The following is a 20,274-nucleotide window of genomic DNA, read 5'->3' as shown; positions in this document are numbered from 1 at the left end:
TACAGGGATTTAGTTGGGCAGAAACATGCTTACTTTATTTTACTCTGTCGATTTTTTAGCCCAAGTAATCCTGTAAATGATTAGCTAATTATATTCAGTCTTCATATTAAGCTACTTAGCTTGTATCCAGCGTGATCCTAAAAAGTGAGCGAATCTTCAGTGCCAGGAAAAGAGAGTCTATATTCTCTGCCTGCACTTGCAAAGGCCAAAAGAATGAGACTATGTGACCAGAGGTTACACATTAAGGTTCCCACACACCGAAGACAGAAATGAAAAATAAGAGCAGCCTGTGAGAAGAACAATGTGAATTCCCGGCACCGTTTGAAGCCTACATGAGCCAAAGTCAAATTCTATTGCTCCCCAGACTCCTTCCCTTATGACAGAAGGTGGGGAGAAGCCTATTAGCATGGCACACTCTCTTTTATTTTAAAATATATGGCTACAGGACTGGAGAGATGGCTCAGAGGTTAAGAGCAATGGTTGCTCTTCCAGAGGTCCTGAGTTCAATTTGCAGCAACAGCATGGTGGCTCACAATCATCTGTGATGGGATCCCATTCACTCTTCTAGTTAGTCTGAAGACACTGACAGTGTACTCATATATATTAAATAAATAAATAAATAAATAAATAAATAAATAAATAAATATTTAAAAATGTATGCTCCAGTGATCTCACATTACATATGGGTATAAAGAGAACTTGTTAATGAACATCAGAGGTAAAAATAGTGTAAAAACTCAAAGTTGTGGGTTCAATATGGCTCACAAGGGAAATTCAAAACAGGATCTAGCATGTGGATGGTATCTCCAATATATAGGACATACTTGTCTCAGTTTGTCCTCATGACAAGCATCTCCAAAGGTAGACTGGGAAAGTGAATTTAGAGTGCACTGGGATTCAGAGCATCTGATTCTCAATTCCATGCTCTTCTCTTTACTTATTTTGAAAGTGCTTTTCAGGTACTGAGGCCACTGGAACATAACTCAAATTAGCTTAGGAAAACCACGAACTTTATGTTTATAGGACTGGAAAGCATAAGCCAGGCGTGGTGGCTCATGCCTGTAATCCTGCCACTTGGGTGTCTGAGGCAGGACTATTTCTTGCCTGGAGATTGGCATCAGCTTGGGCTACAGTGAGTTTCAGGTCAGCCTTGACTGCAGTGTGAGATTCTGTCACAAAATAGATAAGCAAAAGCCCCCAAACAAAAAGTTGAACCACTAGGCTACAAAGTAAAAAACTGGCAAGCATACACATGATTGTAATAGTTAGCAATACCAGCTGTAGGCATGGCTGGATCCAGGGGAACTCTTTCTGTGCCTACATTTGACTTTCCTCTGCTGTGTTACACTGTGGCCACCACTGGGCTCAGGCTTGGGACCGCAGGGATGCCAATTTTAGTCTTCCCAGGCTCAGGTCTATTTGAAACAAGAATCCTCCTACAATGGACTGAAAACTCCAATATTGAATCTCCCTCTACTATATTGATCCAGGGTAACTGAACCACAGGCTATGAGGCAGTTCTTTTTAAAAAAGTTAACTTGAAGACATATATATGTTACAGGAAAAACAAATTCTAACCCCTGAGACTTAGGTCCATATGTCAAAAATCCAGCCTGCAGAATCACTGCCACCATTTATGAGATACTTCTTGTGTGCACCATGAATCCAGACATTTATAGTGATTGGTGCTGACCATGGGTATTCCTGAGCAGACAAAGATCTTTACTTCTCTGCAGCTGAATAGGTCTTAATCATGCAATGAGGTCAAAAAAATACAGCTTAATTTGCATTTATATGGTAATGTCTTTTTCTAGCACATTTTCTTAAGAGCATATTTGGATTGTAAAAGAACCAACATTTATCAAGTATTTATTCACACGAAGAATAGCAGAAGACAGGTACTTTATTTCTATTAACATTTTTATTAGTTCTTTTTAAATGTTAGCATTCAAAGCAATGGGCTCCATTGGGTATTTTCATACATTCTTTATTCTTATCTGTCTTACCCTTCCCTACTTCTCTCCCTGTCCCCGTCCTCGCTTGCTGCTCAGTCTAATAGCACCACTCCTACTCTCTTGTCACGTGTATCTCATTTTCTTCTCCTTTACATTCTCTTTGATCATTATCTATTCTTCCTCTTTTCTCAGTTCCCATTTTAGTTTCATGACCTTCTGCCACCATATAACACACACACACACACACACACACACACACAAGTCCAGTTTTTAACTCGTGAAATAAACCCATACTATTTTTGTTTCTGAATATGGTTAATTTTCCTTACCATAATGATTTCCTGTTTCCACTGAGGATGAAGTGATTTTATCTTTCTTTATGGCTGAATAAAATTCCATTGTATATATGCACCACTGTGATGAGTTCAGCTATAAACATTGATGTGCAAGTGTCTCTGGGTAGAACCTACTAGAGTCATCTGAGCAAACCCCCAGGAGTGGCAGAGCTGGCCCGTGAGCTAGATCTCCCTTTACTTCATTGGGAATCCTCCTTCAGGCCTATGCTATGTTTATTGCATCACCCATGGTGTGCATGGGCTCTTCTTTCCTTACATCCTTTTCAGCATGCCATTTTTTTCTATAGGGTGATATGGACTTTCAGGTTAGTTTTAATTTGCATTTCCCCAATAGCCAAGGATGTTGAACACATTTTCAAGTATTTATCGACCATTTGTGTTGCCTTGGGAAATTTCATTAGCCCGTTTATAGATTGGATAACTTGGTCTTTTGATATAGTCTTTGCAGTCATCTACATAGTCTAGTTACTAGCCCCTTGCATGATAGAGTTGTCAAGAGCTGTTACCCAATCTGTAAACTCTTTTCTCCCTGATGATTGCTTCTTTTTTTGCAAGGAACATTTTAATTTCATGTAATCTTACTGCCCAGTTCTCAGGGCTATTTCTTGTGCTGTTGGAGTCCTTATTAGAAAGTCCTTGGGCTGGAGAGATAGTTCAGCAGTTAAGAGCACCGACTGTTCTTCCAAGTTCAAATCCCAGTAACCACATGTTGGCTTACAACCATCCATAACAAGATCTGACTCCCTCTTCTGGAGCGTAAGAAGACAGCTACAGTGTACTTACATACAATAAATAAATAAATTTTTTTATCTTAAAAGAAAGTCCTTGCCTATATCATCACCTTGAAGTGTTTTTATCTCTAGCAGTTTTAATATTTCAGGTTTTTTATTATTAAAGTATTCAGTCCATTTGTGTGGGGTAAGACATGGGGCTTGAGTTTTATTTTTCTACAGTTACACATACAGGTTTCCCAGGACCATTTGTTGAAGAGGGTGTCTTTTTTTCCAATGTATGATTTTGACAATTATGTGGCTGAAACTTTGTCAGTTTATTTCTAGGTCTTTTATTCTTTTCCTTTGATCAACATGTCTGTTTTTGTGACAGTACCTCTCATGGCACCTAAAATATCACCATGGTTTTGTAGTATACTTTAAGGTCAGCTATTGTGGTATTTCTAGCATTATTTTTCCATAAGATGCTTTGTATATTTGCTGTCTTTCATGCTTCCATATGAATTTTAAAATTTCTTTCTAGTTCTGTGAAGAACACCATTGTAGTTTTGATGGAGATTACATTTGAATCTATAGATAACTTTCCATTTTTTAGTCCCTTTCACATTATTCTTCTAGTCTATAAGCATGGATGGTTTTTTCCATTGTTTAATTGTCTTCTTTAGCACCTTTTCTTGGTGGTTTAATTTTGTTTGATCCATGACCAGTGCATTGGGTGTTAAAAGCTCAATGGTGGTAGTCTATGCTTGCCTGTCAGTTGGTACAGTTTACAGTTTAAAGCATACTCACTTCTTCTAGGGTTTCATGTTCACAAAGATCCACTTACATATAATAACTAAATACATCTTTAAGAAAAAAGTCCTTGCCTATATTGGCTTCTTGAAGTGTTTTTTTCTCTAGCAGTTTTAACATTTCAGGCTTTTATTATTAAACTATTCGGTCCATTTTGTATGGGGCAAGACATGGGGACTGAGTTTTATTTTCATAAAATAAATTCCATAGCTGGGAACAATGAAAGCTCTGAACCATACTCACAGGCTTGTATGATCATGGTACATCTGGTAAGGATCACCAGCGCACCAGTTGCGGCTCTTCCAGAAAGACATCATTTTATTTGGGAATTTACTCTGGGTCTTGTTGTGGAATACAAATTCCCTCAAGAGCTTCTTTCTTTTCTTTTTTTTTTTTTTTTTTTTTTTATTATTCGATATAATTTATTTACATTTCAAATGATTTCCCCTTTTCTAGCCCCCCCACTCCCCGAAAGTCCCGCAAGCCCCCTTCTCTTCCCCTGTCCTCCCACCCACCCCTTCCCACTTCCCCGTTCTGGTTTTGCTGAATACTGTTTCACTGAGTCTTTCCAGAACCAGGGGCCACTCCTCCTTTCTTCTTGTACCTCATTTGATGTGTGGATTATGTTTTGGGTATTCCAGTTTTCTAGGTTAATATCCACTTATTAGTGAGTGCATACCATGATTCACCTTTTGAGTCTGGGTTACCTCACTTAGTATGATATTCTCTAGCTCCATCCATTTGCCTAAGAATTTCATGAATTCATTGTTTCTAATGGCTGAATAGTACTCCATTGTGTAGATATACCACATTTTTTGCATCCACTCTTCTGTTGAGGGATACCTGGGTTCTTTCCAGCATCTGGCAATTACAAATAGGGCTGCTATGAACATAGTAGAACATGTATCCTTATTACATGGTGGGGAGTCTTCTGGGTATATGCCCAGGAGTGGTATAGCAGGATCTTCTGGAAGTAAGGTGCCCAGTTTTCGGAGGAACCGCCAGACTGATTTCCAGAGTGGTTGTACCAATTTGCAACCCCACCAGCAGTGGAGGAGTGTTCCTCTTTCTCCACACCCTCTCCAACACCTGCTGTCTCCTGAATTTTTAATCTTAGCCATTCTGACTGGTGTAAGATGAAATCTTAGGGTTGTTTTGATTTGCATTTCCCTAATGACTAATGAAGTTGAGCATTTTTTAAGATGCTTCTCCGCCATCCGAAGTTCTTCAGGTGAGAATTCTTTGTTTAACTCTGTACCCCATTTTTTAATAGGGTTGTTTGGTTTTCTGGAGTCTAACTTCTTGAGTTCTTTATATATATTGGATATTAGCCCTCTATCTGATGTAGGATTGGTGAAGATCTTTTCCCAATTTGTTGGTTGCCGATTTGTCCTCTTGATGGTGTCCTTTGCCTTACAGAAACTTTGTAATTTTATGAGGTCCCATTTGTCAATTCTTGCTCTTAGAGCATACGCTATTGGTGTTCTGTTCAGAAACTTTCTCCCTGTACCGATGTCCTCAAGGGTCTTCCCCAGTTTTTTTTCTATTAGCTTCAGAGTGTCTGGCTTTATGTGGAGGTCCTTGATCCATTTGGATTTGAGCTTAGTACAAGGAGACAAGGATGGATCAATTCGCATTCTTCTGCATGCTGACCTCCAGTTGAACCAGCACCATTTGTTGAAAAGGCTATCTTTTTTCCATTGGATGTTTTCAGCCTCTTTGTCGAGGATCAAGTGGCCATAGGTGTGTGGGTTCATTTCTGGATCTTCAATCCTGTTCCATTGATCCTCCTGTCTGTCACTGTACCAATACCATGCAGTTTTTAACACTATTGCTCTGTAGTATTGCTTGAGGTCAGGGATACTGATTCCCCCAGATTTCCTTTTGTTGCTGAGAATAGTTTTAGCTATCCTGGGTTTTTTGTTGTTCCAGATGAATTTGATAATTGCTCTTTCTAGCTCTGTGAAGAATTGAGTTGGGATTTTGATGGGTATTGCATTGAATCTGTATAGTGCTTTAGGCAAAATGGCCATTTTAACTATATTGATTCTGCCGATCCATGAGCATGGGAGGTTTTCCCATTTTTTGAGGTCTTCTTCCATTTCCTTCTTCAGAGTCTTGAAGTTCTTGTCATACAGATCTTTCACATGTTTGGTAAGAGTCACCCCAAGATACTTTATACTGTTTGTGGCTATTGTGAAGGGGGTCATTTCCCTAATTTCTTTCTCAGCCTGCTTATCCTTTGAGTATAGGAAGGCCACTGATTTGCTTGAGTTGACTTTATAACCTGCCACTTTGCTGAAGTTGTTTATCAGCTGTAGGAGCTCTCTAGTGGAGTTCTTTGGGTCACTTAGGTAGACGATCATGTCGTCTGCAAATAATGATAGTTTGACTTCTTCCTTTCCAATTTGTATCCCTTTGACCTCCTTATGTTGTCGAATTGCCCGAGCTAGTACCTCAAGTACAATATTGAAAAGATAAGGAGAAAGGGGGCAGCCTTGTCTGGTCCCTGATTTCAGTGGGATTGCTTCAAGTTTCTCTCCATTTAGTTTGATGCTGGCTACCGGTTTGCTGTATATTGCTTTTACTATGTTTAGGTATGGGCCTTGAATTCCTGTTCTCTCCAAGACTTTAAGCATGAAGGGATGCTGAATTTTGTCAAATGCTTTTTCAGCATCCAATGAAATGACCATGTGGTTTTGTTCTTTGAGTTTGTTTATGTAGTGGATTGTATTGATGGATTTCCGTATATTGAACCAACCCTGCATTCCTGGGATAAAGCCTACTTGATCATGGTGGATGATCGTTTTGATGTGTTCTTGGATTCGGTTGGCAAGAATTTTATTGAGTATTTTTGCATCGATGTTCATAAGGGAAATTGGTCTGAAGTTCTCTTTCTTTGTTGGATCTTTGTGTGGCTTTGGTATCAGCGTAATTGTGGCTTCGTAGAAGGAATTGGGTAGTGTTCCTTCTGTTTCTATTTTGTGGAATAGTTTGAAGAGTATTGGTGTTAACTCTTCTTTGAAGGTCTGGTAGAATTCTGCACTGAAGCCATCTGGTCCTGTGCTTTTTTTGGTTGGAAGACTTTCTATGACTCCTTCTATTTCTTTAGGCATTATGGGACTGTTTAGATGGTCTAGTTGGTCCTGATTTAATTTTGGTATTTGGTATCTGTCAAGGAAATTGTCCATTTCCTCCAGATTCTCCAGTTGTGTTGAGTATAGGCTCTTGTAGTAGGATCTGATGATTTTTTGGATTTCCTCAGTTTCCGTTGTTATATCTCCCTTTTCATTTCTAAGTTTGTTAATTTGGATACTTTCTCTGTGCCCTTTGGTCATTCTGGCTAAGGGTTTATCTATCTTGTTGATTTTCTCAAAGAACCAGCTCCTGGTATTGTTGATTTTTTGTATGGTTCTCTTTGTTTCTACTTGATTGATTTCGGCCCTGAGTTTGATGATTTCCTGCCTTCTACTCCTCCTGGGCGAAATAGCTTCTTTTTGTTCCAGGGCTTTCAGGTGTGTCATTAAGCTGGTAATGTATGCTCTCTCCATTTTCTTTTTGGAGGCACTCAGGGCTATGAGTTTTCCTCTTAGCACTGCTTTCATTGTGTCCCATAGATTTGGGTATGTTGTGTTTTCATTTTCATTGTGTTCTAAAAAGTCTTTAATTTCTTTCTTTATTTCTTCCTTGACCAAGGTATCATTGAGTAGAGTATTGTTCAGTTTCCACGTGTATGTGGGCTTTCTGTTGTTTCTGTTGCTATTGAAGACCACTTTTACTCCATAGTGATCAGATAGGAGGCATGGGATTAGTTCGATCTTCTTATATTTGTTGAGGTCTGTCTTGTGACCAATTATATGGTCGATTTTGGAGAAGGTACCATGAGGTGCTGAGAAAAAGGTATATTCTTTTGTTTTAGGATAGAATGTTCTATATATATCTATTAAATCTAATTGGTCCAAAGCTTCAATTAGTTTCATTGTGTCCCTGTTTAGTTTCTGTTTTCCTGATCGGTCCATTGAGGAAAGTGCAGTGTTGAAGTCACCCACAATTATTGTGTTAGGTGCAATGTGTGCTTTTAGTTTTAATAAAGTTTCTTTTACAAAAGAGGGTGCCCTTACATTTGGGGCATAGATGTTCAGGATTGTCAGTTCTTCTTTTTGGATTTTTCCTTTGACCAGCAAGAAGTGTCCCTCAGGGTCTCTTTTGATGACTTTGGGTTGAAAGTCAATTTTATCTGATATTAAAATGGCTACTCCAGCTTGTTTCCTGAGACCATTTGCTTGTAAAATTGTCTTCCAGCCTTTTACTCTAAGGTAGTGTTTGTCTTTGACCCTGAGGTGTGTTTCCTGTAAGCAGCAAAATGTAGGGTCCTGTTTACGTATCCATTCAGTTAGTCTGTGTCTTTTTATTGGGGCATTAAGTCCATTGATGTTAAGAGATATTAAGGAATAGTGATTGTTACTTCCTATCATTTTTGACGTTATTTTTTAAATTTGAATGCTTAACTTCTTTTGGGTTTGATGAAAGGTTACTATCTTGCTTTTTCCAGGGTGAAGTTTCCCTCCTTGTATTGGTGTTGTCCTCCTATTATCCTTTTTAGGGCCGGGTTTGTGGATAGATATTGGGTAAACTTGGTTTTGTCATGAAATATCTTAGTTTCTCCATCTATGGTGATTGAGAGTTTTGCTGGATATAGTAGTTTTGGTTGGCATTTGTGTTCTCTTAGAGTCTGCATGAGATCTGCCCAGGACCTTCTAGCCTTCATAGTCTCAGGTGAAAAGTCTGCTGTGATTCTGATAGGTCTTCCTTTATATGTTACTTGGCCTTTTTCTCTTACTGCCTTTAGTATTCTTTCTTTGTTTAGAACATTTGGTGTTTTGATTATTATGTGACGGGAAGTATTTCTGTTCTGGTCCAGTCTGTTTGGAGTTCTGTAGGCTTCTTGTATATTCATGGGCATCTCTCTCTTTAGGTTAGGGAAGTTTTCTTCCATAATTTTATTGAAGATATTTGCTGGCCCTTTAAGTTGTAAATCTTCACTCTCCTCTATGCCTATAATCCTTAGGTTTGGTCTTCTCATTGTGTCCTGGATTTCCTGGATATTTTGGGTTACAAGCTTTTTGCATTTTGCATTTTCTTTAACTGTTGAGTCCATGGTTTCTATGGAATCTTCAGCACCTGAGATTCTTTCTTCTATCTCTTGTATTCTGTTGTTGATATTTGTATCTCTGTCCCCTGATTTCTTCCCAAGGCTTTCTATCTCCAAAGTTGTCTCCCTTTGAGTTTTCTTAGTTGTTTCTACTTCTGATTTTAGATCCTGGATGGTTTTGCTTAGCTCCTTCACTTGCATGTTTGTGTTTTCCTGTAATTCTTTAAGAGATTTTTGTGTTTTCTCTTTCATGAGCTCAGCCTGTTGACCAAAGTTCTCCTGTATTTCTTTAAGAGATTTTTGTGTTTCGTCTTTCATGACCTCAGCCTGTTGAGCAAAGTTCTCCTGTATTTCTTTAAGTGTTTTTTGCATTTCCTCCTTGTTGGCTTTTGTATTCTCCTGGATTTCTTTCAATGATTTTTGTGTTTCCCTTGCAAGGGCTTCTACCTTTTGATCCATTGTCTCCTGAATTTCTTTATGTATGACCTTCATGTGTTCCTGTACCAGCATCATGACCAGTGATTTTAAATCCAAATCTTGTTTTACTGGTGTGATGGGGTATCCAGGACATGTTGGTAGAGGAGAATTGGGTTCAGATGTTGCCATATTGCCTTGATTTCTGTTAGTGACGTTCCTGCGTTTGCCTTTTGCCATCTAGATCTCACTGGTGTTAGTTTATCTTGTCAGTGCTGGACTCACCAGTGCAAGCTGCCCCTTCCCAGTTGGCCTCTGGTGCACAGCTTACCTCCTGCACTGCTTGTAGACAGTGTGCTGCTGCCCAGGCTGTTCAGATCCCAAAGTAGGCACCCGAAGGCTCCCGCTGGGGCCCGCTGGATTCACTGGAGCACACTGACTTCTCCCAGCTGGCCGCCCGGAAGCCCAGCTAGCCACTTGCAGGACTTGGAGATGTAATGCTGCCGCCCAGACTGATCTGGATCCGGAAGCGGAGAGAGTAGAGCTAAGGGCTTCTGCCTGAGGCCTTGCCCCAGATTGTGTCTGTGGAGCAGATGGAGCCCGTGTGCGCTCCCAGGGAGTGCCGACGGTGTATGCTACTGTGACCTCCCCTGAGTTCCGCTCACTCCGCTGGGCAGCCGATCTGCCAACCGGGCTATCGCACACAAGGTTAGCCTGGCCGCCCAGTCCCTGAGTCCAGGCAAAAGCCTGGGAGGCCAAGGTCCGAGCTAAGTTCCCCTACGGCTTTGACTGTTAATTGGGTTTGCCAGGTGACTAGGATGGCGGGCGTGTGCGCCCGCGCTCCCTGAAAGCGCCGGGAGAGTCTGCTTTGCTAACAATCACCTGGGCGGGTTGACTCACAGATGGCCCACCAAACCGCCCAGTTCTTGGGGTCAGTCCTGTGCCTTTTGGGGCCTGGACCCCCGCTTTGTTAGCCTTAGGCTATGCCTGTTACAGGTCTGCCCGCCTGAGCTCTCTGTCGTCCTGCAGGCAAAATGGCGGCGGCGCGCTCGCAGGCCTGGGCAAAAAAACCTCCTGGTTGGGTTGGCACCCCGATGGCCCCCCGACCCGCCCAGGGCCTGGGTGCAGGCCAACGCCCGTCGGGCTCAGACCACCGCGGTGTTGGCCTCGGATTATGTTTGTGTACCTCAGTCTGTCCGATTCCTGGAGTACGGAACCAAGATGGATCCTCCTCTCCTGACTGGTGGGAGGCCGAGTTCTGAAGTGGCCTCCGTGCAGGAAAGGCGCCGCACAACTGCAGCTGCTTGCTGTCCGGCTGGTCAGCGAAGGTCAGTGGTCGTGGGCGCAGGGCCTAACTGGTCCCTGTGACGCCTTGGTTCCACTGCTGATGGCCCTTCAGCTGGAGCAGCCACTGCTGCCGCTGCTGCCGCCGCCGCCGCCGCCGCCGCCGATCTCCCAAGAGCTTCTTTCTTGCAGTGGACTTTTTCCAAATTTTTTTTTCCTTCTAACTAGGCCTTTCTCCTTAGCCAAAAGCCAGGATGAAATCGAAAGAAGCAATGCATAGCCTTTCTCTTGCCTTCTGTATGCTTCAGGAATTTAGAGTTCTGACTGGTGGCTTCAGAACACTGGGAACCAATGTGGTCACTCTATTAAGGACTGACTCTTGTATTATGCCCATATGCCAGATGCCTGTCAGGTGTGACAAGTCTTAGGGCATAGGAAACAACTGATGTCTGAATAAGTCTAAAATGAATGGTACACAGTGAAGAATTAAGACAGGCATTTTTGGCATGGTTCTTATAGTTTCAGGGAACACAATATTTCTGAAGCAGTTCTCACCATGCCCATGAAGACAGAGCTTTCATGTGCCACCTTGCAAGCTCGTGGTTTAGAATTAATTGTAGAGGTCTTTCTTGGTTAGGTTTATTAGTCACTTTATTACTCTCAGTAAAGCTATTAGGATTAGGATTTTTTTAACTTTTTTCTTGGCATGTCTGCTATTATATATAGGAAAGTAACTGGCTTTTATGTGTTATGGGTTGTATTCTGATATTTTGCTGAAAATGTTTATCAAATATAAAAGTTTTCTGGCAAAGTCTTCAGGGACTTTTAAATGAGACCATGCTCTCTCCAAATAGGGATAATGTGACTCCTTCCTTTGCTGTTTTATATTCTCCTTTACATTATATGAATGATTCAATTAACACTGCTGTGTGCCGCTACTTAAGATTAAAAATTAAAGTAATTAAAACTAAATTAAATTCAGTTCCTCAGTTGCACAAGCTACAATTCAAATACCAAATGACCATGTACCAATGGCTACTGTGCTAGGATAGATATTAAACACTTCTGTCCTTACAGAACACTCCATTGGATTTCTCTGGATGCCTGCCTCAAGTCTTTACTTTTAAAAATAGTTATCTTGAAATCTTAGATCACACAAAATAACAATGAAGCAACAACCAGTCCAGAATGTAACATCCTAAAATTGGTTCTCAACCTTCCTAATCCTGCAACCCTTTAATACAGTTCCTCATGTTGTGGTCATCCTCAACCATAAAATTATTTTGTTGCTACTTCATAACTGTCATTTTGTTACTGTTATTAACCATAATGTAAACATCTGATATGCAAGGTGTCTGCTATGATCCCAAAGGGGTCTTGACTCACAGGTTGAGAACCATGGACTATTCTGCACTTAGAAAAGTTAGTGTTATGGAAGAAAAATATTTATGTCTACATGTGTCAGATACTTTTATGTCAGCGTGACACAAGTTAGAGTTGTCTGCAAGTAAAGAACTTCAATTGGGAAAATGTCTTCATAATATCTTGCTATAGGTCATCTTCTTAATTAGTGATTGTTGGGGGGAGGGCTCAGACTTTGTGGGTGGTGTCATCCTTGGGCTGGTGGTCTTGGCTTCTATAAGAAATCAGGCAGAGCAAGCTGTGATGAGCAAGTTAGTAAGAAGCACTCCTCCATGGCCTCTGTATCAGCTCCTGCCTCCAGATTCCTGCCCTGCTTGAGTTCCTACCCTTATGGCTTTTGATAATGAACTATTATATAAAGTGTGGGTGAAACAAACCACTTTTTCCCCAGTTGCTTTTGATCATGGTGCTTCATTCCAGCAATAGTAAGTCTAACTAAGACAATAAGAGAACTAACACCAAGTGTAACGCTTGACCCCAATCCAAGTAGATGCACTGTGCTTGCTGGCTAGTATTTATTTGTTAACTTGTCCCAACCTTGAAGCTTCAGAGAAGAGTGCCTCAGCTGAGGAATTGTCTGGATCAGACTGGCCAGTGGACCTGCCTATTGGGGTTTGTCTTGCTTGTTCATTTTGGGTAGGAAGTCTCACCATAAATGAGGGTGGCACCTTTATAAGTCTACACATGTTGGCTAGCCTTATGTCAACTGACCTAAGTTATACAAGAGGGCAGACAGCTGGTCGATTGCTACAATGACTAGCAGGCAGCGTGAGCTCATCCCTTTCTCTGAGTTCTTGATTATGAACGTAGTACAACCAACCAAGGTTCTGCCTCTCTGGTTTCCTTGCAATGATGGACCATAACCAGGAACTGTACACTGAAATAAACCCTTTCCCTGCTATACTGCGTTTCACCAGGATACTTGATCACAGCAACAGAAACGAAACTAGAACAAATACCTAAATACTGCGTTTCACCAGGATACTTGATCACAGCAACAGAAACAAAACTAGAACAAATACCTAAATTTATCTCAGAGAGGAAATCTGAAAATGTAACAAATATCATATGGTGCTATGGAGTCACCAGTTTATTTAGCTGTGACAAACATATAATGGTGGTATTGTAAGAGAATCTTCCCATTTCTGGAGATCTACACTGAAGCATTTAGGTGTGAAATATTTATGATGTTTCAGATTCAATGTAGAAGTGTAGAATAAGAAATCTAGAAAGAAGCATGACGGTAGTCCAAGGTAAATAATGGTTAAGTCTGTGTGGGTACTGTTGTTTCTCAGTTTAGTATTAAAACTTTTCAATTGAAAGAACTTCAAGACTCTGAAGAAGGAAATAGAGGAAGACCTCAAAAAATGGAAAAACCTCCCATGCTCATGGATTAGCAGGATTAATATAGTTAAAATGGCCATTTTGCCAAAAGCAATATACAGATTCAACGCAATACCCATCAAAATCCCAACTCAATTCTTCATAGAGTTAAAAAGAGCAATTCTCAAATTCATCTGAAATAACAAAAAACCCAGGATAGCTAAAACTATTCTCAACAACAAAAGAAATTCTGGGGGAATCAGTATCCCTGACCTCAAGCAATATTACCGAGCAATAGTGTTAAAAACTGCATGGTATTGGTACAGTGACAGGCAGGTGGATCAATGGAACAGGACTGAAGATCCAGAAATGAACCCACACACCTATGGCCACTTGATCCTGGACAAAGGGGCTGAAAACATCCAATGGAAAAAAGATAGCCTTTTCAACAAATGGTGCTGGTTCAACTGGAGGTCAGCATGCAAAAGAATGGGAATTGATCCATCCTTGTCTCCTTGTACTAAGCTCAACTCCAAATGAATCAAGGACCTCCACATAAAGCCAGACACTCTGAAGCTAATAGAAAAGAAACTGGGGAAGACCCTTGAGGACATCGATACAGGGGAAAATTCCTGAACAGAACACCAATAGCTTATGCTCTAAGGTCAAGAATTGACAAATGGGACCTCATAAAATTACAAAGTTTCTGTATGGCAAAGGACACCATCAAAAGGGCAAATCGGCAACCAACAAATTGGGAAAAGATCTTCACCAATCCTATATCAGATAGAGGGCTAATATCCAATATATACAAAGAACTCAAGAAGTTAGACCCCAGAAAACCAAACAACTCTATTAAAAATGGGGTACAGAGTTAAAGAAAGAATTCTCACCTGAAGAACTTTGGATGGCAGAGAAACATCTTAAAAAATGCTCAACTTCACTAGTCATCAGGGAAATGCAAATCAAAACAACCCTGAGATTTTACCTTATACCAGTCAGAATGGCTAAGGTTAAAAACTCAGGAGACAGCAGGTGTTGGTGAGGATGTGGAGAAAGAAGAATACTCCTCCACTGCTGGTGGGGTTGCAAATTAGTACAATCACTCTGGAAATCAGTCTGGCGATTCCTCAGAAAACTGGGCATGTCACTTCCGAAAGATCCTGCTATACCACTCCTGGGCATATACCCAGAGGATTCCCCACCATGTAATAAGGATACATGCTCTACTATGTTCATAGCAGCCCTATTTATAATTGCCAGAAGCTGGAAAGAACCCAGGTATCCCTCAACAGAAGAATGGATGCAAAAAATGTGGTATATCTACACAATGGAGTACTATTCAGCCATTAGAAACAATGAATTCATGAAATTCTTAGGCAAATGGATGGAGCTGGAGAACATCATAGTAAGTGAGTTAACCCAGTCTCAAATGATCAATCATGGTATGCACTCACTAATAAGTGGATATTAGCCTGGAAAACTGGAATACCCAAAACATAATCCACACATCAAATGAGGTACAAGAAGAACGGAAGAGTGGTCCCTTGTTCTGGAAAGACTCAGTGAAGCAGTATAGGGCAAAACCAGAACAGGGAAGTGGGAAGGAATGGGTGGGAGAACAGAGGGAGGGAAGGGGGCTTATGTGACTTTCGGGGAGTGGGGGACCAGAAAAGGGGAAATCATTTGAAATGTAAATAAAAATATATTGAATAAAATTTAAAAAAAAAAAGAAAGAATATTTTGAAGAACCCATGTTTTAAAACATGAGTTGAACTCCACTATCACATTTAGAAAATATTTTCTCAAACAAGGATTTAAAAAATAGCCAATGAGCTTATCTCTGAGTATTTTTTAAAAAGATAATATTGTTCATTATGTATATGTGTGCCTGTGTGAAAGTATGTGTGTGTGAACCCAGATGTCCTCAGAGGCTAGATGAAGACATCAGATCCCCTGGAACTCCGTGAGCAGCACAGTATAACCTAGTTAGTTCTCTTGCTGAGAACCTAACTCTGGTCCTCTGTAAGAATAGCAAGTGCTCTTGACCACTGGCCCATCGTCCCATGTCATCTTCCAGTATTTTGAATACTGGGTTATTTCTTTCACTACTTAAATCTTTCTCCAGTTTGAATTTTATTTTGGTGTTAAATGTCTGAGATCATGATCAGTTATATTTTCTTTCTAATTTAACTAATTATTTTGAGGCACAGCATCTTGGTGTCCTGGGCTGGCAAGGAATTCGTGATCCTCATGACACAGCCTCAAGTGCTGAGATTTCAGGGTGTACACCTAGCTTACTTTTCTCTTAAATAGTTAGACAGTCGTGGATATTGTCAATTTGCTCCTTTTAAATCACTCGCTGTTTTTGTTTTGTTTTGTTTTGTCTTTTTGAATCAGTCCCTGTTTTTTTTTGTTTGTTTGTTTTTTGTTTGTTTTGTTGGTTTTTTTTTTTTTTTTTTTTTTTTTTTGAGACAGGGTTTCTCTGTATAGCCCCGGCTGTCCTGGAACTCACTCTGTAGGCCAGTCTGGCCTCAATTCGAACTCAGAAATCCGCCTGCCTCTGCCTCCCAAGTGCTGGGATTAAAGGCGTGTGCCACTACCACCCAGCATTCCCTGATTTTCATTGGGAGGCTCAGACCATATCCTTTCTGGTTATGCACATGCTGGGGAGAGAGGGTATTTGTTTTGTTTCTTTGGAATGCAAAAGCAGATAATTAAAACACTTGTCCCTGGCCAAGAAACACCCAGTCAGAAGTTAGCGTCCTGCAGTCTTGTTAGACAAGTAGGAACTGAGGGTGAGACTGGGCTGAGGCTTGAGCAGGTGTCACTGTGTGGATCATCAGATTCTACTTAAAGGATGGACATGGGTCGGGAGAATTCAGCTCTGGTCATCATATATGCTACCATGAAATGGGAGTTAAAGCTATGTGTCTATTATTGTCTTGTAACAGAAATTGAAGCTCTTAGGTAGGAACATGGGTTTTTTGTTTGTTTTTGTTTTTCATTCTAAGACTTATGACTTTAATTATTATGCATTTAAAATACATCTTCATTTTCACAAAATTTTGTGGCTGTATTATTCTTTAGAGCTTTTTTACATTTCAAATGATTTTTATTTTATTTTTTATTATATATTTTTATTTTCTATATTCTTTGTTTACATTCCAAATGATTTCCCCTTTTCCAGTTCCCCCCTCCCCATATGTCCCATAAACCTTCTTCTCTCCACCCATTCTCTCATCATCTCCCTCCTTTTTCTCTGTCCTGATACTCCCCTCCAATGCTAGATCAATCCTTTCCAGGATCAGGACCCTCTCCTTACTTCTTCTTGGGAGTCATTTGTTATGCTAATTGTGCCTTGGGTATTCAGGGCTTCAGGGCTAATTAATATCCACTTATCAGAGATTGCATTCAATGTGTATTCTTTTGTGATTGGGTTACCTCACTTAAGATGATATTTTCCAGATCCAACCATTTGCCTAAAAATTTCATAAATTCATTGTTTTTAATTGCTGAGTAGTATTCCATTGTGTAAATATACCACATTTTCTGTATCCATTCCTCCATTGAGGGACATCTCGGTTCTTTCCAGCTTCTGGCTATTGTAAATAATGGAGCATGTGTCTTTATTGCATGCTGGGGAATCCCTTGCGTATATGCCCAGGAGAGGTATAGCAGGGTCCTCCAGAAGTGTCATGTCCAGTTTTCTGAGGAACCACCAGACTGATTTGCAAAGTGGTTGTACCATCTTACAGCCCCACCAGCAGTGGAGGAGTGTTCCTCTTTCTCCACATCCTTGCCAACACCTGCTGTCTCCTGAGTTTTTAACCTTAGCCATTCTGACTGGTGTGAGGTGAAATCTCAGGGTTGTTTTGATTTGCATTTCCCTAATGACTAATGATGTTGAGCACTTCTTAGGAATGTGTTTTAGTCACAGTTCAGACAAGAATACAAACTAGAACCAGAACCAGAAACAAAAACAAAAACAGAACCAGAGACAGGGACAGAGACAGAGATAGAGACAAACAGAAGCTTTCATCAAAAGGGGCTGAAGGAAGGTGAGTCAGGTCTACTCCCAACTTTTGAGAATGCCATTTCCAAAAGCTTGAGAGTCTCTGTCATCCAGAGTGGGGACCATGTAGACACTTGACTCCTCTCAGGGAACTTGGTGGCCACAGGGTGGGTGGGAAGGTGGGAGACATAGGCCATTGCAGAGACAAATTTAGGAAGTTCAGGCTATACTTTCTGTTGCTGCCAGAGAAAGAAATCTATCCCCCCGACCACTTTCAAAAGCCATGTGAATTTATTTGTCTGCGGTAGCCTAACAATTCCACCAGGTTGTTGCTGGCTAGGGAACCAGAGGGAGAACTGCTTCCCAGGTTTTCAGCCTCTGCATATGGAGAGCAAGAAGGAGAGTTTATGAAGAGAGCTCAGCAGTCAAATCCAAAGAAAAAGTGAAAAGTGTCCAAATTTTATTTTACATGTTTTTGTTTGCTTTGTTTTGTTTTCAGTGTGAGGATCAAATCCAGGATTTTGTATACACTGGTCGAGTGTCACCATATCACATCCCTGCTTTCCTGATTTTTTTTTTTTGTTTTTGTTTTTTCTAGACAGGGTTTCTCTGTGTAGCCCTGGCTGTCTTGGAACTCACTCTGTAGACCAGGCTGGCCTGGAACTCAGAAATCCGCCTGCCTCTGCCTCCCAATTGCTGGAATTACAGGTGTGTACCACCACACCTGGCTTGCTTTTCTGTTTAATTTTAAGGGCATAACTGTTATGTTGAAATCTAATATGTGGACCATATATTATATAGGCAAAGATATTTGTAAGACTTTGGGTGATGAGAAACAGTTGAAGCTCCGAGCCTCATGCTGGTCACCAAAGGATCTGTTCCAGCCACTAGTTGGTAGGAATTAATGGCCTCTGACATCATCTGACCCAGCAGAGCTTCTCCATTGAAGGGCAGCCAACCTGAAGGCTGCCCATAGCTGCAGAGCAGGGCTGGCCAACCAGAGCAGCTTTGCCAAAGCTCTAATCCCTTTGCTTGCCCTAGCATACATATAACAAAACGAATCCTTATCTTAGTGTATTATGAAGAAGCCTACAAGACACTGTCTCTTTTTTTCTTGGCAAAATAGCCTTTTGTCATTTTAAATATGAATAGCATTCCAAAGCATGAAGGGTCCAAAGTGAATTAATGCATGGTAGGTGCCAAGAAAGACTTTTTCTGGGCAGTCCACTTGTGTGGACATTCAGTGCCAACAGAAGACAGTAACTCGCAGGATATAATATTCATATCCCAGAGGATAATGTTAGGTAAATAACAAAGAGGGTTGGTATGAATTTTCTTGGATTTTTGGAAAAGTTAGAGCACTGATTAATTAATTCTCTTTCCCAGCTCCACTTCCCTTTCTTTGTGTTTATAGCAGGAGTGAGATAATGGTTACACTAGGAGAGATGCTCTTACTTCTGCTGAGAGCCGCATTTGGACAATTTGTAGTTTTGTGCATTAAGTGAATTAAATAAATTCATTCTCTGAAGCCTCTGGTCTTAAAAGTAGTTTCTTCCTTAGAAAAGATAATTTCCAAATGGAAAATCAAAACATTCCACTGAGTTATAAAACGTTTGTTTAAAATATGTTCATCGAATCTGAGAATTATCATGCATTTAGGCATTTCATGGTGCCTGAGATGTATCCATAAACAAAGGAAACACAGATCCCCAGTCTTGGGAAACTTAGGTTCTAGTCAGGACCAGACAGAGATGAAACAATACATATAATGAATAGGTAAATTTTGTAGGATACCAGAAGATGAAAACAGATATAGAAAGGAAAGAAAGAAAGAAAGAAAAAGAAAGAAAGAAAGAGAGAAAGAGAGAAGGAAAGAAAGAAAGTGTAGAAGAGAGTGAAGTTGTGTCGGGAAAGGCAGGATTGGCTGTTAATAGGAAGGAACATTGAGAAAATGGGCATTGTGGTGTGGATCTTAAATGACTCCCTTTAGACAAATGATGGGAATTTGGTTTCTAATGCTATCTTCTTCAGATATAGGACCTTTGGGAGGTGATTCCCTGGTGAAGGCTCTGCTTTTGTGATGGATCCACCTATGGATAACCTGATAGGTTTGTGAGAGTGACTTTGTCAAGAAAGCAAGCTGTCTCTCTCTGCTTCCCCTCTGTCATGGAGCTAGCAATTCTGTTCTACAACCATCCCTGTCCCCATGCTCTGCATTATTATAGGCCTAGACACAGTAGAACTAGCTGACCTTAAACCAAAGCCCCAGAAAGCAAAGGCCAAAGCAAACCTTGTGTTGATCTATTTCAGGTTTCTTTCCGTGGTAACAGAAACCCAACACAATAAATATGATGAGGAGGAAACCAGGCAGCAGGCTTCATGTTCCAGGCAGAGAATAGCAAGGGCTCAAAGGAGGGAATGAACCAGGTGTGTTTGAACCAAAGCCCCAAACTACAGCATTTGAAGCAGAAAGTGAGAAGAGGAGAGCAGGAGGGGACATCAGAGAAGTCTTGGCAGTGAGGGGACATGACAGTACTCTTCAGAACCAAACCAAGACACCCACTTCTCCTCTACAAAGGATACTGACCAAAGATGGCTTCTTCCCTGGAATGTCTTCCTTTACCTGGCTGAATCCTTTCCCTAGGAACACTCCATATCCAATGAACATCCCATGAGGATGTCTGAAATTGGGTACCCAGTGATTCCATTTCTGGCCCACACAGAAGGATCTAGTACTTCTGTCAGATGTACCCAGATCTAGTACTCTGTCAGCATCATCGATGCAGTAATTCATTAGAAGCCAAATGCCGCACACATGATTCCTGGGCAT

General features: G+C 40.8%; 1 pseudogene; it reads right to left on the bottom strand.

The window, feature by feature from the left end:
- Positions 1-4,073: 4,073 nt before the first annotated feature.
- Positions 4,074-20,274, bottom strand: LOC127663627 (39S ribosomal protein L35, mitochondrial-like; annotated as a pseudogene).

Source organism: Apodemus sylvaticus, chromosome 13 (assembly GCF_947179515.1).
Source record: "Apodemus sylvaticus chromosome 13, mApoSyl1.1, whole genome shotgun sequence".
Lineage (NCBI taxonomy): Eukaryota > Metazoa > Chordata > Mammalia > Rodentia > Muridae > Apodemus > Apodemus sylvaticus.
Note: the sequence above shows the minus strand (reverse complement) of the source record. Positions and strands in the feature narration are given on the sequence as shown.